This window comes from Silurus meridionalis, chromosome 23 (genome assembly GCF_014805685.1).
Source record: "Silurus meridionalis isolate SWU-2019-XX chromosome 23, ASM1480568v1, whole genome shotgun sequence".
NCBI lineage: Eukaryota > Metazoa > Chordata > Actinopteri > Siluriformes > Siluridae > Silurus > Silurus meridionalis.
Genome location: NC_060906.1, coordinates 5,013,653 through 5,041,594, shown reverse-complemented (window position 1 = coordinate 5,041,594; position 27,942 = coordinate 5,013,653). Strand labels below are relative to the sequence as shown.

At 38.8% G+C, this 27,942-nt stretch overlaps 1 protein-coding gene and 1 non-coding gene across 2 annotated transcripts in view; one reads left to right on the top strand and one right to left on the bottom strand.

Moving 5' to 3' along the window:
- LOC124377359 (NACHT, LRR and PYD domains-containing protein 12-like) overlaps nt 1-27,942 on the bottom strand; it is an 839,056-nt gene that overhangs the window by 479,503 nt on the left and 331,611 nt on the right. The gene's annotated exons all lie outside the window — the stretch shown is intronic.
- LOC124377491 lies at nt 22,285-22,387 on the top strand. The gene has a single exon (XR_006924109.1). It is a non-coding gene; the product is annotated as a U6 spliceosomal RNA (small nuclear RNA).

Below are 27,942 nucleotides of genomic sequence, written 5' to 3'. Positions count from 1 at the left end.
AGAAATTTAGGAGGAGCCTCCAAGATGGCGCCGGTGAGGTCGGCTGCCGTTACGAATGCTCCGGCTACGGTTCTTCTTTTTTTACGGTTCTTCAATTCATTTACATTTGTATTGCGCTTTTAATGAACATTGTCTCTAAGCAGCTTTACACAGATAATGTGGTGATTAAAAGTGAAGATGTTCTTTATAAGTAAGTTTGTTGAGCAAGCCGGTGGCGACTGTGGCAAGGAAAAACTCCCCTAGATGGCATAAGGAACAAACCTTGATTGGAACCAGACTCAAGAGGGAACCCATTCTCATCTGGGTCCATTTATCAAATCAAATCAAATGTATCACATACACATACATACAGAGTACGTCATGCAGTGAAAAGTCTCTAGGTTACGTATGTAACCCTAGTTCCCTGAGGGCACGAGATGCTGCGTCGAAACGCTTTGGGAATGCGCCTGAGTGTTCATGCTCTGAATAATGTGTGTAATCAGTCAAAAATTGGACGCTGGCCGTCACCGATGAGTTGACGTCACGACCAGGAGTATAAAGCGCATATGAGAGAAGCCAGCGGCAGCTTCTGTAAGGGATAAGGAAGCGCTGCAAGGACGCCAGAGGCTTATTAGCATGGAGGCCTTTCTTGGGAGAGCTGTAGCAGACGAGCAGCTGATGGGACCTTTTCCAAGGACGCACCGGGCAGAGACGATTGAGCTTCTCCTGGTCTGGTGACATGCCCCTCCACAGCCAGATCCCCAGAAAGTTTCGTGTCAGGATCTTTTCGCCGAAGCCTTCCTGTTAGTGATGACAGTCCTCAGATCTGTCAGCTCACGAGGCTTCGACGCCGAGCGCCGCGTAGGATTCCTCATAGTGTGTAAGATTTAACGCATGACTTGTCGTGAAAAAAGTGAAGAACCCGACGCGGAGGTTGTGACACGGGTGTCAGAAAACGTTCATCTCATTTACTAGATGAAAGCACGTCCTGCTCATGAGCCCGCAAAGTTATATCGAGCTTGGCAACCGCAAGCTTTACAACCTCCTAAAGCTCCTCGGCTTCCGTACTATCAACTGTCTTGCTGACGTTCAGGAGAAGGTTGTTCTCCTGGCACCATCTCTACAGGTATTTAACCTCCTGTAGGTAGGCATTCTCGTCGTTGTTGGAGATCAGGCCCACCACAACAGTGTCGTAAGCAAACTGTATGATATGTAGTCCTGAGTCAATGTAGCAGTCTGTTGACATAAATTCCTTTCATATACATCCTCAAAGCTCCCGTTTTTACTTTGGAATTTCATGGAACCACCCAAGGCGTTGATGAGAAACCGTACCAAGCTGCACAGAGTGGCCTCCCACCGAAGAGAACACTATCCAGAGGCAGGCCTGGACGAAGTGGGAAGATCACGGAGAGGAGAGGGGCAGAAACAGTGGCCACTCGAACCTCAGGAGCGTATATAGACAACACAGCGTATTAATACAAAAGATGAGAAAAGACACCACGATTAAGTAGTTACTCGTAATGGATTTGTTATTTTAGTAGGAACTCTTGATAAGAAAGTGTTCCAGAACAAAATGCATGGACAAATGCGTTTCTCTGGCATGCAGCACAGCAATGATTGGTGTTTATCAGTATTTATGCAAAGGTTCCCAACACTGCATGAATACTGATAAACATACCAATCAGATATCTATATACACTTATTTTCTGCATATAGAGATCTGATATTTCAATAGAATACTTAACTGTCGGATACTGTGGAGAGGGAGTGCTGGGAATCAGCAGTGGCTCCACTTGACCTCCACTTGCAAAAAGAATCACAAATTGAGTTTGGGAATAAAAACAGCACGATTCTTTACATGCTTGTACGTAAAGAAATACTCACCTTTCATGCAGTTAAAAATCCTTACCAACAGCCTTCTGTATGCCCAGTCTCTGTACACTAGAGATTCATTTAGATACAAACCTGGTGCTCAAACATGGTGAAAACTAATTCTCAGTGCTCATGGGTACTTTGGAGCTTGGTCATTTCTATCATGCTGTGCACACATTCACTTGGTCCATCCTTCTTCACACCACTACACAAACTTCATCACTATGCACTCATTCATTCATCTGCCCTTCTCTTCTGAATACATGAACTCCATCATGTAATCACATGCACTCGTGTACACACTGTGCAAGCACAGGATCTGTAACCGTAAAGTTCATTTAGACTCTGGCATGGAACTTAAACATGCAAAAAACAAAGTTTGATGCTGGTGCTTTAGACTTTTTTGTGGCTGGTACATTTTAGGAATGTGTTTTAGTCCCAAACCTGGTCGTTCTTTCTTTACAGAGAATGCTGTAATCTAGGACATGGATTTAAGTAGAGTAAATTCTTCTTTTGTTTACACAACCACATTCTTTTGTGGATTTTTCTAAAGAGAAAAAGAAGAGAAAAAAACTGTTCATGAGACCGAGCCGCATTGTGGAGAGGAGCTTGTGTGCCCACATCAGACGCTATAGGGCGGGCACATGCCTACCCCTGGCGGCTCTTCTGTGCCTGTCTGTCATCAAGTTCAAACTTCAAGAGGCAAACATACAGAGTGGGAAGGAGCTGGTGAGCCCATAGCGGATGATACAGGACAGGCACATGCCTACTCCTGGCATGTCTTGTGTACCTCTCATAGGAAAAATATGTGCTTGGAAAAGAGAAAGATGAAGAAAAACCCACTTAATAAATCTTATGCATGGCCTAAATAAATCACTTCATGAGCACCAATATACCAATGAAACCCATTTGAGGTCTTAGAAATCTGGAGCTCCAGAGGGACCGCATCCGGTTTGTCATGTCATGTACCACCATGGATTAGTGAAAGGGCGAAAGCTTTGATTCTGTTTTTATTCACTCGGTCTGCCCTTCTCCAAAACACTTAATGAACTTCATCACTTTGGTTTCATTTACTAGGTTCACCTTCTGCAAGTAAAGACTCTGTAACCTTAAGGAGGATTAATGTCAGCATTTATAGGCTCAGCAAAACCTTGGTGCTTCTTTCTGTACCGAATATACACCTGTACAAGAGGCAGATCTGCCGTGTGTGTAGAACCTGGTGTGCACATAGTGGTTGATATACAGGGTACACATGCCTTCTCCTGGTGTGTGTGTGCCTGTCTATCAGCATGAAAAAAAAAACACGAGGGAAACAGAAAAAAAAAACTTAAACTCTATTGCAAAGAATAAGAAAGGAGTAGAAGGAGATAAGCAAAAACAGGGTAAGGAAAGAAGGAGTAGGAGGAGATAAGCAAAAATAGGGTAAGGAAAGAAGGAGTAGGAGGAGATAAGCAAAAATAGGGTAAGAGAAAAAGGGAGTAGGAGGAGAGATAAGAAAAATAGGGTAAGGAAAGAAGGAGTAGGAGGAGATAAGCAAAAATAGGGTAAGGAAAGAAGGAGTAGGAGGAGAGATAAGCAAAAACAGGGTAAGAGAAAAAGGGAGTAGGAGAGATAAGCAAAAATAGGGTAAGGAAAGAAGGAGTAGGAGGAGAGGTAAGCAAAAATAGGGTAAGGAAAGAAGGAGTAGGAAGAGATAAGAAAAACAGGGTAAGGGAAAGAAGGGAGTAGCGGAAGAGATAAGAAAAAACAGGGTAAGGGAAAGAAGGGAGTAGGAAGAGAGATAAGAAAAAAACAGGGTAAGGGAAAGAAGGGAGTAGGAAGAGAGATAAGCAAAAACAGGGAAAGAGAAAGGCAGAGAATGGCAATCAAAAGCCAGTCAGTGCACTGGTTCTGCCTCGGGTTCTGCCGCCCAGCGCGAATAATATAAGTGTACTGTTCTAATCTATTGTGCCAAAAGCCAGGCAACGTGTCTTATGCACACAAACGCCGTGGTTCTGTCACCTTGTAAAGGATTGGGCCTTCATCTCTGCAGCCTGACAAAACATTACAAAGACTCATCCTCTGGAGCTCAGAGCAGCCACGGTGTTCATTTAGGTGCATGGGATCCTCTCCCACAATATCCAACATCCCATGCCCAGAAGAGAGCACCGTGGCTGCTATGAGCTCCAGGGGAATCTCCAAAGGAGTTTGAAATTCCCCAACAAGGCAACAGAACCAGAGGGGGAGGGTGCAGGGAAAGAGAAGGAAAAGCCCATGAATCAGCTTCCTTTCTCTGGCTCAAACCTCCAGACGCACATAGGCGTTTCGAGTGCTTGGCCCCCTTCGATCGCTACCGTCCCCCAATATCCCGATGACACATCAATTAAGAACCTAAAAAGTTGAACCTCCAGAACGCCTGCAAAAAGCCATCTGACGGCCTGGAACGGTGCAAGCCAACGCCTGGTTCTGCCACGCCGTCACGGATTTGGACTTTGTCTCTCACGCCAGACACTTTGTCATATATCAAAGCAAACAGCCCTTTGGGGTGAATTGCATCATGGGAGATGGCATTACCCTTCTTGTGCAGAAGGGCATTATGGGTTTTAAAATGGGCGCGGTCATCAAAATACATGAAGGGGGGCATGTGACATATCCACGGACTCAGCGTAGCATAGGGAGTTGGATTGTGGGTAATATAATGACATCACGTGACGTCACGTCAAGCCACGCCCCCACTATTAGTCCAAATAAGCACGAAAAAAAACATGCTCAGAAATGGGCGTGTGATATGTCAAAGTACTCGGCACAGTGGGGGGAGTTGAACCCCGGCTGAATCGAAGATGTCACGTGACGTCACAGGCCACGCCCACCGAGCAAACCTATTAGCTTACCGTGTCCCTAAACTCGTTTGGACCCGGACGTGTGACACATCAAACCGCTCGGCACGGTCTGGGTAATATCCGGCGGAGTGCCATGTCTACGCCGCGTGACGTCACATGACGTCAGGTGGACGTGAACGCACAAAAAAAACACAAAACGACAAAACTCCGGAGACACGGGCGTGTGACCTGTCTAAACACTCGTCACGGCGAGGCGAGTTGGACGCTGGGTCATGTGATTACGCCATGTGACATCACCTGCCCCGCCCCCTGTCTGTCTTTGCTCTGATCTCTGGTATAACTGCTATTACTTTACTCTGACCTCTGGTATAACTGTTATTAATTTACTCTGACCTCTGGTATAACTGTTATTAATTTACTCTGACCTCTGGTATAACTGCTATTATTATTTTCTCTGATCTCTATTATAACTGCTAATAATTTACTCTGACCTCTGGTATAACTGCTATTAATAATTTACTCTGATCTCTAGTATAACTGCTAATAATTTACTCTGACGTATGGTATAACTGCTATTAATAATTTACTATGATTCCTGGTATAACTGTTATTAATTTACTCTGACCTCTGGTATAACTATTAATTTACTCTGACCTCTGGTATAACTGCTATTAATTTACTCTGACCTCTGGTATAACTGTTATTAATTTACTCTGACCTCTGGTATAACTATTAATTTACTCTGACCTCTGGTATAACTGTTATTAATTTACTCTGACCTCTGGTATAACTGCTATTAATTTACTCTGACCTCTGGTATAACTGTTATTAATTTACTCTGACCTCTGGTATAACTGTTATTAATTTACTCTGACCTCTGGTATAACTGCTATTAATTTACTCTGACCTCTGGTATAACTGTTATTAATTTACTCTGACCTCTGGTATAACTGCTATTAATTTACTCTGACCTCTGGTATAACTGCTATTATTAATTTACTCTGACCTCTGGTATAACTGCTATTAATAATTTACTCTCTGGTATAACTATTAATTTACTGACCTCTGGTATAACTATTATTAATTTACTGACCTCTGGTATAACTGCTATTAATTTACTCTGACCTCTGGTATAACTGCTATTAATTTACTCTGACCTCTGGTATAACTGTTATTAATTTACTCTGACCTCTGGTATAACTGCTATTAATTTACTCTGACCTCTGGTATAACTGTTATTAATTTACTCTGACCTCTGGTATAACTGCTATTAATTTACTCTGACCTCTGGTATAACTGTTATTAATTTACTCTGACCTCTGGTATAACTATTATTAATTTACTCTGACCTCTGGTATAACTGTTATTAATTTACTCTGACCTCTGGTATAACTGCTATTATTAATTTACTCTGACCTCTGGTATAACTGCTATTAATTTACTTTGACCTCTGGTATAACTGTTATTAATTTACTCTGACCTCTGGTATAACTGCTATTATTAATTTACACTGACCTCTGGTATAACTGCTTTTATTATTAATTTACTCTGACCTCTGGTATAACTGCTATTAATAATTTACTCTGATCTCTGGTATAACTGTTATTAATTTACTCTGACCTCTGGTATAACTGCTATTAATAATTTACTCTGATTTCTGGTATAACTGTTATTAATTTACTCTGACTTCTGGTATAACTGCTAATAATTTACTCTGACCTCTGGTATAACTGCTATTAATAATTTACTATGATTCCTGGTATAACTGTTATTAATTTACTCTGACTTCTGGTATAACTGCTAATAATTTACTCTGACCTCTGGTATAACTGTTATTAATTTACTCTGACCTCTGGTATAACTGCTATTAATTTACTCTGACCTCTGGTATAACTGTTATTAATTTACTCTGACCTCTGGTATAACTGTTTTTAATTTACTCTGACCTCTGGTATAACTGGTATTAATTTACTCTGACCTCTGGTATAACTGCTATTAATTTACTCTGACCTCTGGTATAACTGCTATTAATAATTTACTCTGATCTCTGGTATAACTGCTATTAATAATTTACTCTCTGGTATAACTGCTATTAATTTACTCTGACCTCTGGTATAACTATTAATTTACTCTGACTCTGGTATAACTGCTAATTTACTCTGACCTCTGTATAACTGCTATTATTAATTTACTGACCTCTGGTATAACTGCTATTAATTTACTCTGACCTCTGGTATAACTATTAATTTACTCTGACCTCTGGTATAACTGCTATTAATAATTTACTATGATTCCTGGTATAACTGTTATTAATTTACTCTGACTTCTGGTATAACTGCTATTAATTTACTCTGACCTCTGGTATAACTGTTATTAATTTACTCTGACCTCTGGTATAACTGCTATTAATTTACTCTGACCTCTGGTATAACTGTTATTAATTTACTCTGACCTCTGGTATAACTGCTATTAATAATTTACTCTGACCTCTGGTATAACTGTTATTAATTTACTGACCTCTGGTATAACTGCTAATTTACTCTGACTCTGGTATAACTGTTATTAATTTACTGACCTCTGGTATAACTGATTAATTTACTCTGACCTCTGGTATAACTGTTATTAATTTACTCTGACCTCTGGTATAACTATTAATTTACTCTGATCTCTGGTATAACTGCTATTAATTTACTCTGACCTCTGGTATAACTATTATTAATTTACTCTGACTCTGGTATAACTTATTAATTTACTCTGACCTCTGGTATAACTGATTAATTTACTCTGACCACTGGTATAACTGCTATTAATAATTTACTCTGACCACTGGTATAACTGCTAATTTACTCTGATTTCTGGTATAACTGCTATTAATTTACTCTGACCTCTGGTATAACTTATTAATTTACTCTGACCTCTGGTATAACTGCTAATTTACTCTGACTCTGGTATAACTGTATTAATTTACTCTGACTCTGGTATAACTGCTATTAATTTACTCTGACTCTGGTATAACTGTATTAATTTACTCTGACCACTGGTATAACTGCTAATTTACTCTGACCTCTGGTATAACTTATTAATTTACTGACCTCTGGTATAACTGTATTAATTTACTCTGACCTCTGTATAACTGTTATTAATAATTTACTCTGACTCTGGTATAACTGCTATTAATTTACTCTGACTCTGGTATAACTATTAATTTACTCTGACCACTGGTATAACTGCTAATTTACTCTGACCTCTGGTATAACTGCTAATTTACTCTGACCTCTGTATAACTGCTATTAATTTACTCTGACCTCTGGTATAACTGCTATTAATTTACACTGACCTCTGGTATAACTACTATTAATTTACTCTGACCACTGGTATAACTGCTAATTTACTCTGACTCTGGTATAACTTATTAATTTACTCTGACCTCTGGTATAACTGCTAATTTACTCTGACTCTGGTATAACTTATTAATTTACTCTGACCTCTGGTATAACTGCTATTAATTTACACTGACCTCTGGTATAACTGCTAATAATTTACTCTGACTCTGGTATAACTTATTAATTTACTGACCTCTGGTATAACTGCTAATTTACTCTGACCACTGGTATAACTGCTAATTTACTCTGACCTCTGGTATAACTGCTAATTTACTCTGACCTCTGTATAACTGTTATTAATTTACTGACCTCTGGTATAACTGCTATTAATTTACTGACCTCTGGTATAACTGCTATTAATTTACACTGACCTCTGGTATAACTGCTAATTTACTCTGACTCTGGTATAACTTATTAATTTACTCTGACCTCTGGTATAACTGCTAATTTACTCTGACTCTGGTATAACTTATTAATTTACTCTGACCTCTGGTATAACTGCTATTATTAATTTACACTGACCTCTGGTATAACTGCTAATAATTTACTCTGACTCTGGTATAACTATTAATTTACTGACCTCTGGTATAACTGCTAATTTACTCTGACCACTGGTATAACTGTTAATTTACTCTGACCTCTGGTATAACTATTATTAATTTACTCTGACTCTGGTATAACTGTTAATTTACTCTGACCTCTGGTATAACTGTTATTAATTTACACTGACCTCTGGTATAACTTATTAATTTACTCTGACCTCTGGTATAACTGCTTATTAATTTACTGACCTCTGGTATAACTATTAATTTACTCTGACCACTGGTATAACTGCTATTATTAATTTACACTGACCTCTGGTATAACTGTATTAATTTACTCTGACTCTGGTATAACTGCTAATTTACTCTGACCTCTGTATAACTGCTATTATTAATTTACTGACCTCTGGTATAACTGCTATTAATTTACTGACCTCTGGTATAACTGCTATTAATAATTTACTCTGACTCTGGTATAACTATTAATTTACTCTGACTCTGGTATAACTGCTATTAATTTACACTGACCTCTGGTATAACTATTAATTTACTCTGACCTCTGTATAACTGCTATTAATAATTTACTCTGATCTCTGGTATAACTGCTATTAATAATTTTCTCTGACCTCTGGTATAACTATTAATTTACTGACCTCTGGTATAACTGCTAATTTACTCTGACTCTGGTATAACTGCTAATTTACTCTGACCACTGGTATAACTGCTTATTAATTTACTCTGACTCTGGTATAACTATTATTAATTTACTCTGACCTCTGGTATAACTGCATTATTAATTTACACTGACCTCTGGTATAACTATTAATTTACTGACCTCTGGTATAACTGTTATTAATTTACACTGACCTCTGGTATAACTGCTAATAATTTACTCTGATCTCTGGTATAACTGCTATTAATTTACACTGACCTCTGGTATAACTGCATTATTAATTTACTCTGACCACTGGTATAACTGTTATTAATTTACTGACCTCTGGTATAACTGCTAATTTACTCTGACCACTGGTATAACTGCTAATTTACTCTGACCACTGGTATAACTGTTAATTTACTCTGACCTCTGGTATAACTGCTAATTTACTCTGACCACTGGTATAACTGCTATTAATTTACTGACCTCTGGTATAACTGTTATTAATTTACTGACCTCTGGTATAACTGCTAATTTACTCTGACCACTGGTATAACTGTTAATTTACTCTGACCACTGGTATAACTGCTATTAATTTACACTGACCTCTGGTATAACTGCTAATTTACTCTGACCACTGGTATAACTGCTAATTTACTCTGACCACTGGTATAACTGCTAATTTACTCTGACCACTGGTATAACTGCTAATTTACTCTGATCTCTGGTATAACTATTAATTTACTGACCTCTGGTATAACTGTTAATTTACTCTGACCTCTGGTATAACTATTAATTTACTGACCTCTGGTATAACTGCTATTAATTTACACTGACCTCTGGTATAACTGCTAATTTACTCTGACCACTGGTATAACTGCATTATTAATTTACACTGACCTCTGGTATAACTGCTAATTTACTCTGACCTCTGGTATAACTGCTAATTTACTCTGACCACTGGTATAACTGCTATTAATTTACTCTGACCACTGGTATAACTGCTTATTAATTTACTCTGACCACTGGTATAACTGCTAATTTACTCTGACTCTGGTATAACTGCTAATTTACTCTGATCTCTGGTATAACTATTAATTTACTGACCTCTGGTATAACTGTTAATTTACTCTGACCACTGGTATAACTGCTAATTTACTCTGACCACTGGTATAACTGCTAATTTACTCTGATCTCTGGTATAACTGCTATTAATAATTTACTCTGACCACTGGTATAACTGTTAATTTACTCTGACCACTGGTATAACTGCTAATTTACTCTGACTCTGGTATAACTGCTATAATTTACTCTGACCTCTGGAATAACTGCTATTAATTTAGTCTGACCTCTGGTATAACTGTTAATTTACTCTGACTCTGGTATAACTGCTAATAATTTACTCTGACCTCTGGAATAACTGCTATTATTAATTTACTCTGACCTCTGTATAACTGCTATAATTTACTCTGACCTCTGGAATAACTGCTATTATTAATTTACACTGACCTCTGGTATAACTGCTATAATTTACTCTGACCTCTGGAATAACTGCTATTAATTTAGTCTGACCTCTGGTATAACTGCTATAATTTACTCTGACCTCTGTATAACTGCTATAATTTACTCTTATCTCTGGTATAACTGTTAATTTACTCTGACCTGGTATAACTGTTAATTTACTCTGACCTCTGGTATAACTATTAATTTACTCTGACCTCTGGAATAACTGCTATTAATAATTTACTCTGATCTCTGGTATAACTGCTATTAATAATTTACTCTGACCTCTGTATAACTGCTATAATTTACTCTGACCTCTGGAATAACTGCTATTAATTTACTCTGACCTCTGGAATAACTGCTATTATTAATTTACTCTGACCTCTGTATAACTGCTATTAATTTAGTCTGACCTCTGGTATAACTGCTAATAATTTACTCTGATCTCTGGTATAACTGCTATTAATTTAGTCTGACCTCTGGTATAACTATTTTTAATTTAATCTGACCTCTGGTATAACTGTTAATTTACTCTGACTCTGGTATAACTTATTAATTTACTGACCTCTGGTATAACTGCTATAATTTACTCTTATCTCTGGTATAACTGCTAATAATTTACTCTGACTCTGGTATAACTGTTATTAATTTATTCTGACCTCTGGTATAACTGCTAATAATTTACTCTGATCTCTGGTATAACTGTTAATTTACTCTGACCTCTGGAATAACTGCTATTATTAATTTACTCTGACTCTGGTATAACTGTTAATTTACTCTGACCTCTGTATAACTGCTATAATTTACTCTGATCTCTGGTATAACTGTTAATTTACTCTGACCTCTGTATAACTGCTATAATTTACTCTGACCTCTGGTATAACTGCTATTATTAATTTACACTGACCTCTGGTATAACTGCTATAATTTACTCTGACCTCTGGTATAACTGTTATTAATTTACTCTGACCTCTGGTATAACTGCTAATAATTTACTCTGACCTCTGGAATAACTGCTATTAATAATTTACTCTGACCTCTGGAATAACTGCTATTAATTTACTCTGACTCTGGTATAACTGCTATAATTTACTCTGACCTCTGGAATAACTGCTATTAATAATTTACTCTGACCTCTGGAATAACTGCTATTAATTTACTGACCTCTGGTATAACTGTTAATTTACTCTGACCTCTGTATAACTGCTATAATTTACTCTGACCTCTGTATAACTGCTATTATTAATTTACACTGACCTCTGGTATAACTATTAATTTACTCTGACCTCTGGAATAACTGCTATTAATTTACTCTGACTCTGGTATAACTGTTAATTTACTCTGACCTCTGGAATAACTGCTATTAATTTAGTCTGACCTCTGGTATAACTGCTAATAATTTACTCTGACTCTGGTATAACTGCTAATAATTTACTCTGACCTCTGTATAACTGCTATTAATAATTTACTCTGACCTCTGGAATAACTGCTAATAATTTACTCTTACCTCTGGTATAACTGCTATTAATAATTTACTTTGATCTCTGGTATAACTGCTATTAATAATTTACTCTGACCTCTGTATAACTGCTATAATTTACTCTGACCTGGTATAACTGTTAATTTACTCTGACCTCTGGTATAACTGCTATAATTTACTCTTATCTCTGGTATAACTGTTATTAATTTATTCTGACCTCTGGTATAACTACTATTAAAATTTACTCTGATCTCTGGAATAACTGTTATTAATTTACTCTGACCTCTGGTATAACTGCTATAATTTACTCTGATCTCTGGTATAACTGTTATTAATTTACTCTGACCTCTGGTATAACTGCTATAATTTACTCTTATCTCTGGTATAACTGTTATTAATTTACTCTGACGTCTGGTATAACTGATATTAATAATTTACTATGATCTCTGGTATGACTGTTATTAATTTACTCTGACCTCTGGTATAACTGTTATTAATTTACTCTGACTTCTGGAATAACTGCTAATAATTTACTCTGACCTCTGTTATAACTGCTATTAATAATTTACTCTGACCTCTGGTATAACTGTTATTAATTTACATTGACCTCTGGAATAACTGCTATTAATTTAGTCTGACCTCTGGTATAACCGTTATTAATTTACTCTGACCTCTGCTATAACTGCTATTAATTTACTCTGACCTCTGGAATAACTGCTATTAATTTACTCTGACCTCTGGTATAACTGCTATTATTAATTTACTCTGACCTCTGGTATAACTGCTATTAATTTACTCTGACCTCTGGTATAACTGCTATTAATAATTTACTCTGATCTCTGGTATAACTGTTATTAATAATTTTCTCTGATCTCTGGTATAACTGCTATTAATAATTTACTCTCTGGTATAACTGCTAATAATGTAATCTGACCTCTGGTATAACTATTTTTAATTTAATCTGACCTCTGGTATAACTGCTATTATTAATTTACTCTGACCTCTGGTATAACTGCTATTAATAATTTTCTCTGATCTCTGGTATAACTGCTATTAATTTACTCTGACCTCTGGTATAACTGCTATTAATTTACTCTGACCTCTGGTATAACTGCTATTAATTTACTCTGAGCTCTGGTATAACTGCTATTAATTTACTCTGACCTCTGGTATAACTACTGTTATTAATTTACTCTGACCTCTGGTATAACTGTTATTAATTTACACTGATCTCTGTTATAACTGCTATTAATTTACTCTGACCTCTGGTATAACTAATATGTCAGTTATTATTGTTTATTATTATTATTATTATTATTATTATTATTATTATTAGCAGAAGCTGAAGTAAGGGATTACACAATGGAAAGTCAAAAGCGGAGTCACACAGTATAATGGGTATTCTGGGGCTGGTTCTTCCTACAGTCTATCAACATGATCCGTGAGTCAGACATGTCTTGTGTCACTGTGGTGAAATCATGTCATTTACATTCGGTTTGACAGCAACATAATTCAGTTTCTATTTATGGGCTCTGTTGCGATACTGTACCTCCTTTGCAAGAAGTTTTGGTTTGGAGCATAGGTCCTGCTTTATTTGCTTAAAGGTTAAATTCCTCCAAGCCTTATTGCTGCTCTTTTCTCATTGGATTTCAGCAGAATACACATTCTGCCACATTCAGAAAAGAAAAGAATAAATGTAAGAGCAGCCAGAGAGCAGAGCTGTATATAAGTGTACAGAGATCTGATTCTTCAGTAGAAACTTAACTGTAATGGACGGTGAAGATGGAGAGTCATGATTTCAGCAGGTTCAGCATGGTTTGTAGGTGTGCTGGTGCTATACAAATATAAAAATCTATAAAAAAAATTGCCTTTTATTCTCATCTAATCTAATCTAAGTGTGGGTTGCGTTCTAATCTATTGATGTGGGAGTGTGCATGGAAAGAGAAAGAAAAGAGGAGAAAGAAGGAGAAGCACGTGATGCTCGTCATCGTTTTCAGTGCTTGTGCAACATAAATATCACAGCGAAACGATTCAAGAGCGGGACCTCCAGAGCGCCTGCCCAAAGACATTGCCAAAATGCCTTAGTGTAAGAGATTAGTGTCCTGGTTCTACCACCCTGTAGGGGACAGTGGATTGGATCTCTGGAGCATGAAAAAAAAGTTTAAGGACTCATGCTCTGGAGCTCAGCACATCCTCTGTGCTCTTTTGGTCTTGAGATGTTGCATGGTGAGCCTCTGGTTCTTCTGTTTTTCAGGGGGATTTTATCTAAGGAACATTATACAAATTTCAGGGACTCTGAAGCTCAGACAAGCCGCGGCACATTGTTCGGCACGTGCGACGTCTGATGGTGATGTCCTGGATCTGCTGCACTACAGCCACAGCACGAGCCGGCAAATGCATAATACCGTAAGGTTTTATCACGGTATTCAATTCTGTGGAAAAAAAATTTTATATGTTGTACGACACGGAAATAAGAAGTAAAATTACAATTATTTTCCTGAATCGCACTGGATGGTTGTCTGGAAGATGAGCGAACATGTTGGACGTGTTCTGGTGTTTGGCTGCTACTTTCCCTCCACATGTTTCACACAAAGAGAAATCGTCTTTCACCAGCAGTCCCTCAGCATTTTCCGCTACCCAAAATATTTCCAAACCTTTGACTTTACCCTTTTAGAAGGGGCATAAATTATCGTCAGTGTTCCACCTTACGCCATGTTTCTCCTCCACGTGGAGACTGTTTACATCAGAGACATTACATGTGTCTTTTACACAGCATACACGCAGTGTATTAGCATGAAAAAGCAGCTAAGACACTTTCTAAACTTCTACATTTGGATCTACAGTTATTCACCCTATTTTGAAATGTCTGCGATAACAATACTGTGCATATTCATTACTGCGATTTACTGCATTACCGAATACCGCGACATGTCTTATACTAATATACTAATCTATCTATATTTAAAGAAAAGAAGGCTAGCATAGGTTCTGATATCAGTAGGTGAAAGATCATGCTTTCCAAACCTTATGGTGCCATTTTCTTCTGTTATTCCTGTGAATTCTCATCCTTCACATTCAGAAAAAAATGAATAAATGTTAGAGCAGGCAGAGAGCAGAGCTGTTTATAAGTGTACAGACATCTGATACTTCAGTAGAAACTTAACTCCAATGGACTGTGAAGATGGAGAGTCATGATTTCAGCAGGACTCCATGCCACCACTAGCACAAAGAATAATACATTGGTTAGAATGAAAGTTAAGGAAGCAGAAACATCATGTCAAACCAAATGAAATTTACCTAGCGGTTCTGATTTCACCACAGTGACACAAGACATGTCTCTGGACCCTGAACCATGAGCACTGACTCCCCATAGAACCATAATCTGACGTGGCTTAGTGCACACAAACGCCCTGGTTCTGTCACCTTGTAAAGAATTTGGCCTTCATCTCTGCAGGCTGATAAAACATTACAAAGACTCATCCTCTGGAGCTCAGAGCAGCCACGGTGTTCATTTAGGTGCATGGGATCCTCTCCCACAATATCCAACATCCCATGCCCAGAAGAGAGCACCGTGGCTGCTATGAGCTCCAGTGGAATCTCCATAGGAGTTTGAAATTCCCCAACAAGGCAACAGAACCAGAGGGGGGAGGGTGCAGGGAAAGAAAAAGAAAAGCCCATGAATCAGCTTCCTTTCTCTGGCTCAAACCTCCAGACGCACATAGGCGTTTCGAGTGCTTGGCCCCCTTCGATCGCTACCGTCCCCCAATATCCCGACGACACATCAATTAAGAACCTAAAAAGTTGAACCTCCAGAACGCCTGCAAAAAGCCATCTGACGGCCTGGAACGGTGCAAGCCAACGCCTGGTTCTGTCACCTTGTAAAGAATTTGGCCTTCATCTCTGCAGGCTGATAAAACATTACAAAGACTCATCCTCTGGAGCTCAGAGCAGCCACGGTGTTCATTTAGGTGCATGGGATCCTCTCCCACAATATCCAACATCCCATGCCCAGAAGAGAGCACCGTGGCTGCTATGAGCTCCAGTGGAATCTCCATAGGAGTTTGAAATTCCCCAACAAGGCAACAGAACCAGAGGGGGGAGGGTGCAGGGAAAGAAAAAGAAAAGCCCATGAATCAGCTTCCTTTCTCTGGCTCAAACCTCCAGACGCACATAGGCGTTTCGAGTGCTTGGCCCCCTTCGATCGCTACCGTCCCCCAATATCCCGATGACACATCAGTTAAGAACCTAAAAAGTTGAACCTCCAGAACGCCTGCAAAAAGCCATCTGACGGCCTGGAACGGTGCAAGCCAACGCTCTGGTTCTGTCACCTTGTAAAGAATTTGGCCTTCATCTCTGCAGGCTGATAAAACATTACAAAGACTCATCCTCTGGAGCTCAGAGCAGCCACGGTGTTCATTTAGGTGCATGGGATCCTCTCCCACAATATCAACATCCCATGCCCAGAAGAGAGCACCGTGGCTGCTATGAGCTCAGTGAATCTCCATAGGAGTTTGAAATTCAACAAGGCAACAGAACCAGAGGGGAGGGTGCAGGAAAGAAAAGAAAAGCCCATGAATCAGCTTCCTTTCTCTGGCTCAAACCTCCAGACGCACATAGGCGTTTCGAGTGCTTGGCCCCCTTCGATCGCTACCGTCCCCCAATATCCCGACGACACATCATTAAGAACCTAAAAGTTGAACCTCCAGAACGCCTGCAAAAAGCCATCTGACGGCCTGAACGGTGCAAGCCAACGCCTGGTTCTGTCACCTTGTAAAGAATTTGGCCTTCATCTCTGCAGGCTGATAAAACATTACAAAGACTCATCCTCTGGAGCTCAGAGCAGCCACGGTGTTCATTTAGGTGCATGGGATCCTCTCCCACAATATCAACATCCCATGCCCAGAAGAGAGCACCGTGGCTGCTATGAGCTCAGTGAATCTCCATAGGAGTTTGAAATTCAACAAGGCAACAGAACCAGAGGGGAGGGTGCAGGAAAGAAAAGAAAAGCCCATGAATCAGCTTCCTTTCTCTGGCTCAAACCTCCAGACGCACATAGGCGGCCCCTTCGATCGCTACCGTCCCCAATATCCCGACGACACATCAATTAAGAACCTAAAAGTTGAACCTCCAGAACGCCTGCAAAAAGCCATCTGACGGCCTGAACGGTGCAAGCCAACGCCTGGTTCTGTCACCTTGTAAAGAATTTGGCCTTCATCTCTGCAGGCTGATAAAACATTACAAAGACTCATCCTCTGGAGCTCAGAGCAGCCACGGTGTTCATTTAGGTGCATGGGATCCTCTCCCACAATATCAACATCCCATGCCCAGAAGAGAGCACCGTGGCTGCTATGAGCTCAGTGAATCTCCATAGGAGTTTGAAATTCAACAAGGCAACAGAACCAGAGGGGAGGGTGCAGGAAAGAAAAGAAAAGCCCATGAATCAGCTTCCTTTCTCTGGCTCAAACCTCCAGACGCACATAGGCGGCCCCTTCGATCGCTACCGTCCCCAATATCCCGACGACACATCAATTAAGAACCTAAAAGTTGAACCTCCAGAACGCCTGCAAAAAGCCATCTGACGGCCTGAACGGTGCAAGCCAACGCCTGGTTCTGCTATAACTGCTATTATTATTTTCTCTGATCTCTATTATAACTGCTAATAATTTACTCTGACCTCTGGTATAACTGTTATTAATTTACTCTGACCTCTGGTATAACTGCTATTAATTTACTCTGACCTCTGGTATAACTGCTATTAATAATTTACTCTGACCTCTGGTATAACTGCTATTAATTTACTCTGACCTCTGGTATAACTGCTATTAATTTACTCTGACCTCTGGTATAACTGTTATTAATTTACTCTGACCTCTGGTATAACTGTTATTAATTTACTCTGACCTCTGGTATAACTGGTATTAATTTACTCTGACCTCTGGTATAACTGCTATTAATTTACTCTGACCTCTGGTATAACTGCTATTAATAATTTACTCTGATCTCTGGTATAACTGCTATTAATAATTTACTCTCTGGTATAACTGCTAATAATGTAATCTGACCTCTGGTATAACTATTTTTAATTTACTCTGACCTCTGGTATAACTGCTATTATTAATTTACACTGACCTCTGGTATAACTGCTATTAATTTACTCTGACCTCTGGTATAACTGTTATTAATTTACTCTAACCTCTGGTATAACTACTATTAAAAATTACTCTGATTTCTTGTATAACTGTTATTAATTTACTCTGACCTCTGGTATAACTGCTATAATTTACTCTGACCTCTGGTTTAACTGTTATTAATTTACTCTGACCTCTGGTATAACTGCTATTATTAATTTACTCTGACCTCTGGTATAACTGATATTAATAATTTACTATGATCTCTGGTATAACTGTTATTAATTTACTCTGACCTCTGGTTTAACTGCTATTAATAATTTTCTCTGATCTCTGGTATAACTGTTATTAATTTACTCTGACCTCTGGTATAATTGCTATTAATAATTTACTCTGACCTCTGGTATAACTGCTATTAATAATTTACTATGACCTCTGGTATAACTGTTATTAATTTACTCTGATCTCTGGTATAACTGCTATTATTAATTTACTCTGACCTCTGGTATAACTGCTATTAATTCACACTGACCTCTGGTATAACTTCTATTATTATAAATTTACTCTGACCTCTGGTATAACTGCTATTAATTTACAATGGACTCTGGTATAACTGTTATTAATTTACTCTGACCTCTTGTATAACAGTTATTAATTTAATCTGATCCCTGGTATAACTGCTATTATTAATTAACCCTGATCTCTGGTATAACTGCTATTAATTTACTCTGACCTCTGGTATAACTGCTATTAATTTACTTTGACCTCTGGTATAACTGCTATTAATAATTTACTCTGACCTTTGGTATAACTGCTATTATTAATTTACTCTGACCTCTGGTATAACTGTTATTAATTTACTCTGACCTCTGGTATAACTGTTATTGACTGAGGCATGTAAGGCCTGCAGTTCTTTGAATGCTGTTGTGGGGTCTTTTGTGACCTCTTGGATGAGTCGTCGCTGTGCTCTTGGGGTAATTTTGGTCAGCTGGCCACTCTTGGGAAGGTTCCCAAGAGTCCCCAAGAGTCTACAATGTTCCATGTTTTTGCTATTTGTGAATAATTTCTCTCACTGTGGTTCGCTGGAGTCCCAAAGCTTTAGAAGTGGCTTTTTAACCTTTTCCAGACTGATAGATATCAATTACTTTCTCATTTGTTTCTGAATTTATTTGGCTCTTGGCTTGATGTCTCGCTTTTGAGGAGCTTTTGGTCGACTTCACTTTATCAGGCAGGTCCTATTTAAGAGATTTCTTGATTGCTAACAGGTGTAGCAGTAATCAGGCCTGGGTGTGGGAGAGAAATTGAAGTATTTCACACAGGGCCATGTTGTTTTGGGTTTTGTTTTCCCTAAATAATAATAAAAAAAAAGTAAAAAAAAAATTTTTAACTGCATGTCGTGTTAATTTGTGTATCGTTTACTAATATTTAAATTAGTTTGATGATCTGAAACATTAAAGAGTGACAAACATGCAAAAAAATAAGAAATCATGAAGGGGCAAACACTTTTTCACACCACTATATATATATATATATATATATATATATATATATATATATATATATATATATATATGATAAGAGGATGAGGAGAAACTAATTATAGAGCTACCAACAGGCTAATAGCAACACTAGAGGAACTACAGGAATTTCTGGCGGGTGTTGACAGCTGTATTCTGTACAAGTCTGGGCTGTGGGGTAGGGGGCAAGAGGAAAGCCGTTTTTTTTTTTTTTTTACAAAGAACAATATGCAAGCCTGTCTGTCTCCTTCTTCTTCTTCTTCTTTCAGCTGCTCCTATTAGTGGTCACTACAGTGTATCATCTTTCAAACCAACCACCTGCATGTCTTCTCTCACCACATCCCTAAACTTTCTCCTTAGCCTTTCTTTTTTCCTCCTTAGCCTTCTCCAATATACCCCATGCTTCTACCGACATACATGACACACACACACACACACACACACACACACACACACACACACACACACACACACACACACACACCAATATCTCAAAAACCCAAAGGTGAAACCTAGGCTACAACTCGTAGCCTAATCAAAAAAAGCCCCACACTGTGGCAGAGACATTAATGCCCCCCGCCTGCAAAGCCGCTGTCAACAAGATGCTCGGCCCTGACGCAGTTAAAGAAATAGCTAAAGTTCCTCTCAGATTACACAATTACCAGACATATTGATGAAACTGAAAACAGAGAGACACTGAGAGCTGCTGAGCGAAAGCTTTATAAGTGTGTGTTGAGTACATGTGTATTATCTAGCAAATCTAAGTTCCTTACCATCTCTCTCTCTCTCAGGATACCCAGAAGGACAAATGAAATGGGAGATGCTCCCAGAATAAACAGAATTGATGTTGGTGACATCAGGCACAATAATATTATTGGACCTCCGCAGAATCCAAACTGAAGTAAGTTTCTCTTTAAAGCGGATGCTGTTACAGAACCACTGTGAACGAGTGTGTGAGCGAGTGTGTGAGCGAGTTTGTGAATGAGTGTGTGAGCGAGTGTGTGAGCGAGTGTGTGAGCGAGTTTGTGAATGAGTGTGTGAGCGAGTGTGTGAATGAGTGTGTGAACAAGTGTGTGAATTAACGTGTTAGAGATCACACAGTATGTTCCTTATCTTCCTTTGTAGTTATTGTTGTTCCTGTCAGGATCATTGGGAACAGACTTTAGAGTCCAGACACATGTGCTGTAAGTATCTCCTCAATAGCACATGCTGTTACAGAACCTCACTGTGAAGTTACAGATGTTACATGTTTGTTTCACATGAAAATACAGTGAGCTGATATGTGAATAATGATGTGGCTGCATTCTGAAGACTTGGTGCTTCTTGTTCCTGCTGTTAAAATGTGTGACATATTTCTTGTTGTTTTTTAGATTCTTTATATGAGGTGTATGTTTCAACCACCTCCAAACCTTCACCATCGCCTAAAGATGAAATAACACAAAATAATTTCTCACATTTTTTAATCAGATTTTAAAACAATAACAACAACAAACATAAAAACCCTGTGTCTCTGTTTGTATTACTCCCCATTCTACTGGACCCACTGCATGGAGTTTACTGGGTGGCACCTGGAACTTCAGATCCCGGAAGATGCACAGGCTAAAACTCAGACAGAAACACACGCACACACACACACACACACACACACACACACACACACACACACACACACACACACACACACACAAACCCTCACCACCACCTATAGATCAAACCACATAAAGAAAATAATCTCCTTAAATGTTTAATCAGATTTAAAATTAATAACAAAAATACAAATAAACCCTGTGCCTCTTTCACTAATATATACATCATTTTGAAATATTATTTGTACCTTTTGTGTGTTTGCATCTATTATATTTTATTATTTGACATTTTTGTAGATTTTCCGGTAATTTAAATTAAATGTTTTATTGTTCATATAACAGTGACTTGTGAATTATTCTGTTAACCCGCATCATCTTCTGTGTTGCCTGTCCAGAGTAAAAACAATCCTATGTATTCACAATTCAAGTTTCAGTGACACGTCAAATCACGTCTCAGTTAAAGTATGTTTAAACCAATGATATTTGCATGGGAGGATCATGGGAATATCTTTAGGGTTATTGAAAACAAAGATGACTATTGTCAGAGCTATCGGTTGGTCAAAATTAACACCATGAAGCAGGGGTCACCAACATGGTGCCCGCGGGCACCAGGTCGGATGCAAGGACCACATGAGTCACCTGTGGGCCTTTTTTAAAAATAGCTGTTTCCTACTTTGTTAAATCATTGTTGATAATTATTGTGAGAAATCATTAAGATGATCAGTGTCTTCACATAGATCAGGGGTGTTAAACTCAGTGTCACATCAGGCCCGACGTACAATTATATCCAGCCCACGAGATGATTTTATAAAGATCCATTATTATTGTTATTAATGTATACTAAAATTGGAACGATACAGAGAAGATTAGCATGGCCCCTGCGCAAGGATGACACGCAAAATCGTGAAGCGTTACCATATTTTTTGTTTGTGTGTGATATGTAGCTCTGATAACACAAACTACAGATCCCATAATGCAGCGCTTCAGCTCCCTAACAGAACGCTAGATCACCTGGGAACATTCCAGTGTCAATCAAGTGGAGCTTCTGTTGATGTATTTAACTCTATTGTAAAGTTATTATGAAACAGCGCCTCACAGTGGTAAAGAAAAAAGTGGATTCTGAAAACAGAGCCTTTTAAAACCGATGGGATTCTGAGTAGATGTTTACTGACACTGCCCATAAACACGTGTGTCTTATTAGTGGAGAGAATGTGGCTGTAATTGAAGAATTGAATCTAAGACGCATTACGAGACAAAACATCAGGAGAAGCTGAAAAACCTGAATGCAGAGCAGAAGATACAGAAAGTAGAAGAGTTAAAGAAGAATCTGACATTTCAGCAGACGTTTTTCACCAGAGCAAAATCACAAAGTGAAGCTGGTGTGAAAACAGAGGAGAAATCAGACTCACACCAGCTGGTTATTTACTGAGGGAGAGTTTCTGAAGAGCTGCATGATGAAGCTGTGAGACGTCTGGTGTTTGACTGTTTAAGTTATTTAAAGTTTAAGATAATTTTTTATAAAATGGCATAAGAGCAAAGAAATCTGATTGTTTTGATTTGTTGTGATTTTAACATTTGCTTAGAAGCACAATTTTATTGATTTGTTCAGGGTTTTTTGCAGCATGTTCATATTTCTAACTTGTATAATTTGGACAGGAGATTTTTATGGAGAGCTATTTATTTAACATTTAAGTTTATTTATTCTGGAATAATATTCCTGTCTGTATTTATTCATATTTATGTTAAAAAAAAAAACATTGTTTTAGTGTGTTCAATAAATGTTTCTCCTGTTTGGCCCGCCACCTAAAGTGTGCTTTGAGTTTTGGCCCCATGTGCAATTGAGTTTGACCCTGACATAGATAAATATCATTCATTATTAATAATAACATATAATTAAAGGTAAATTGAGCAAACTTGGTTTTTCAGAAGTGTGTATCAAACTGGTAGCCCTTCACATTAGTCGGTACCCAAGAAGTAGCTCTCAGTGTCAAAAAGGTTGGTGACCCCTGTTCTAGTTGATTGAAAAAATTTAAAGAGACATCCACTAGATTTGGGGCTTAAGAATTTGTTTTTGTTGCCTGAGGGCAACGCTGTGCAGGAGAGGGTTAAAATAAACCATCCAGAAATCATTCAGTACCAGATTTATCTTATTTATTGTGCTGAATCTTTGACTGGGTTTCATTCATTCTCCATCACACAGAACTGTGTCTATCAGCTCACACTTACACAACAGAGACCCCCAAACTCCCACCCACACTGCTCTTATAATATTCTTTCATTTCTCCTCAAGATACTCCACAGCATCCTGTTCTTAGGTCACATCCATTCAGAATTGTACGAACCAGAGAAGATCTTTGAAGATAGTGAGATATTAAGGAGTACTATGGAAGCTTTCACAGGGCCATTCAAATGTTCCTCTTAAAACACCTTTCTCCTACTTCCTGGAACTGGCCTGAAACAGAATCAGTTAGAATAATATAATGACTTTTATTTCCCTCCAAATTTCACTGATGTCTTTTCTCTCAGACCACAACATTGTACGGCTCAACCGATGCAGCTGCAGTGGTGCATAAGCAGATTTTTCCTGATTTATTGGATAATTGTCACAAATCAGGTGGTCAATATCCTCTGATTCCCACCGTCATGTGCATCTGTGAGAGTGGCAGGTGTGGATACTATGGAGTGCCTCTGTCCTGTGGAAGTCACATTGCCAACAAGATCATGACTGCTGTTTCCTGTCTTTATGTCTGCCATCCCAAAGTGGCCTCTGTTGTGATGTCAGTGTTTCCAGATGACTGTAGAGATGCAGAACGTTTACAACTTCTGAGTGGTGTTAGCTGTAGAGGGTACAAATTGAAGAACCTGAGCAAGGTGAAACCACCACCATGTTTCACCTGCAATCAGCTGTTTTCTTTACCTGAACACACAAAAAAATAAAAATACTCCTGGTAACTGTGCTGAGACTGAAGCCATAAGTAAATACTTCATTGTTAGAAATAATATGGCCACAATTTCCAACAGCCACCAGTTACAACATTTAGTACAAACAATGACAGATTACTTTGATGGATTAATGACAGGATGTATGGAAAAAAGATCTGAGGAAAACAGAAGTCGCTACAGCATCAAACAAGTTTATGATGATGATACTATAAAAGCATTCAGTGTAAATTAACAGTGATCAGTGTTCTAGTTTTTTGGTTATTTGTTTATTGTTAGTTGTTTGTTATTTATTTGTTATTTATTTGGTTATTTGTAAATACTTCTATCTCTTCGCTTTCTCTATACTTTTTTTCGTTTGTTTATATAGTGTATTTCAATGTGGATAACGAGGACTTTGTGCTCAACAAGACATGCACAACATGAAATAAACATTTGATCACAGTGTTCTAGTTTTGTACTTATTTGTTTGGTATTGATATTTGTTATTTATTTCTTCTTCTTTTTCCTTCGGCTGCTCCCATTAGGGGTCTCCACAGCGAATCATCCGTCTCCATACCCCACTGTCCAATCTGCCTCTTTCATACCAACTACCTGCATGTCTTCCCTCACCACATCCATAAACCTCCTCCTTGGTCTTCCTCTTTTCCTCCTTCCTGGTGTTTCCATCCTCAGAATTCTCCTACTGATATTCCCCATGTCCCTCCTCTGCACATGTCCAAACCATCTCAATCTCACTTCCCTCACCTTGTCTTCAAAATGTCCTACATGCGCTGTCCCTCTAATAAACTCGTTTGTAATCCTGTCCATCGTCATCACTCCCAACGAACATCTCAACATCTTCAGCTCTGCTACCTCCAGCTTCACCTACTGTCTTTTACTCAATGCCACTGTCTCTAAACCATACATACTCTCCCTTATCACTCCTGCAGTAGTTCCCCAATCATCCATCACCTCTTCACCACCACCGAGCCCCTGTCTGACCTCCTCCCTGAACCTCACACTACACTCTTCCTCTTTCAGTTTTCACCATCTTATACTTCTTTCAGTCTTCACCCTCCTCCTCTTCTTCTTCACCTCCAAAACCATCCTACAGACCACCATCCGATGCTGTCTAGCTACACTGTCCCCTGCCATCACCTTCCTGTCTTCAATCTCCTTCAGGGTGCATCTCCTCCATAGAACATCGTCCACCTGTGTGCACCTTCCTCCACTCTTATACATCACTCTATGATCCTCATTCTTCTTTAAATACGTGTTCACCACTGCCATTTAGCAAAATCCATCCTTTTAGCAAAATCCACCACAATTTGCCCTTCCACATTCCTCTCCTTAAAGCCATGTTTTACGCTGGATGTCCTTCATAACACAATCCTCCACATTTATCCGGACTTGAGACCGACACTAAGAGTGAGCTGACTTGTGCAACACTAATAACTGTGTTCTTCATTAAACACTGTAAACCCACACACACACACACACACACACACACACACACACACACACACACACACACACACACACACTACACTTCCACTCTGTTAAGTCTACAATGTATTTAAATACTAAAGTTATAATATTTCTGTGTGATTTATCATAAGTATTTAGTGTTTGATTTTAGACATTAAGGGATCTCCCTGACTCAAAATATCAAGAAAATAAAAAGATAATATTAATTATAAATAAGTGTTATTTATAACTGAATAATGCATAATTATTCTTATTGTTCCTTATATTATGCTAAATGCTGTTCTGTATCAGTAGATGATATTGTGTAAAAGGTTTGTGAAGATCGATGATCTTCGATCATGTAAAGGTTTTATATGAGAGATTGAAAATCAGGAAGCTCTTGAAGCTGGAATTAAACTTAGAAACACTGAAGTCCATCTCATCATGTCCTCAAAGCTTTGACCTCGATAGTACTCTTTGGTTCCTGGAAACTGGAGGCCATGTTCAAACAGTTCCTTGAGGTTGTTATTGGTGAGATGGAGCCTGTTACCTTCATTAGCAAACACTTTTCCATCCTCACACACCATCAGCACCAGTTCATCATCGAGGGAGTCACAGGAGAACTCCTTAAAAACACCAATCACCTACACGTACATGTGATCATGTGATCTCCTCTAATATCTCAATATCTTCATTTCTGTATGATGTTTCTGCCAAGGATCCGATGAGTGTGGGTGGGAATGAGTGTGTAATGGTCAGTGATATGAGTGTGATGATCAGTGATTAGTGTGATGGTCAGTGTTGTAAGTGTAATGTTCAGTGATGTGAGCGTGATGGTCAGTGATGTGATTGTGATGGTCAGTGATGAGTGTGATGGTCAGTGATGAGTGTGATGATTAGTGATGTCAGTGATGAGTGTGATGATCAGTGATTAGTGTGATAATCAGTGATTAGTGTGATGATCAGTGATGAGTGTGATGGTCAGTGATGAATGTGATGGTCAGTGGTGTGAATGTGATGGTCAGTGATGGTGTGATGGTCAGTGAGTGTGATGGTCAGTGATGTGAGTGTGATGGTCAGTGATGAGTGTGATGTCAGTGATGAGTGATGGTCAGTGATGTGATGATCAGTGATGATGTGATGGTCAGTGATGTGAGTGTGTTGATTAGTGATGTCAGTGATGAGTGTGATGGTCAGTGATGAGTGTGATGTCAGTGATGAGTGTGATGTCAGTGATGAGTGATGGTCAGTGATGAGTGTGATGTCAGTGATGAGTGATGGTCAGTGATGAGTGTAATGGTCAGTGATGTGATGGTCAGTGATGATTGTGATGGTCAGTGATGATGTGATGGTCAGTGATGAGTGTGATGGTCAGTGAGTGTGATGGTCAGTGATGAGTGTGATGGTCAGTGTTGTGAGTGTGATGGTCAGTGATGAGTGTGATGGTCAGTGATGTGAGTGTGATGATCAGTGATGTGATGATCAGTGATGTGATGGTCAGTGATGAATGTGATGGTCAGTGATGTGTGTAATGATCAGTGATGTGAGTGTGATGATCAGTGATGTGAGTGATGGTCAGTGATGAGTGATGGTCAGTGATGAGTGTAATGGTCAGTGATGTGAGTGTGATGGTCATGTGATGGTCAGTGATGAGTGTGATGGTCAGTGATGATGTGATGGTCAGTGATGATGGTCAGTGATGAGTGATGGTCAGTGATGAGTGTGATGATCAGTGATGAGTGATGGTCAGTGTGAGTGTGATGGTCAGTGATGAGTGTGATGGTCAGTGATGTGAGTGTGATGGTCAGTGATGTGTGATGGTCAGTGATTAGTGATGTCAGTGATGAGTGATGATCAGTGATGAGTGATGATCAGTGATGAGTGATGATCAGTGATGAGTGATGGTCAGTGATGTGATGGTCAGTGGTGAGTGTGATGGTCAGTGATGAGTGTGATGGTCAGTGATGAGTGTGATGGTCAGTGATGTGAGTGTGATGGTCAGTGATGTGAGTGTGATGATTAGTGATGTCAGTGTGATGGTCAGTGTTGTGAGTGTGATGGTCAGTGTGATGGTCAGTGGTGAGTGTGA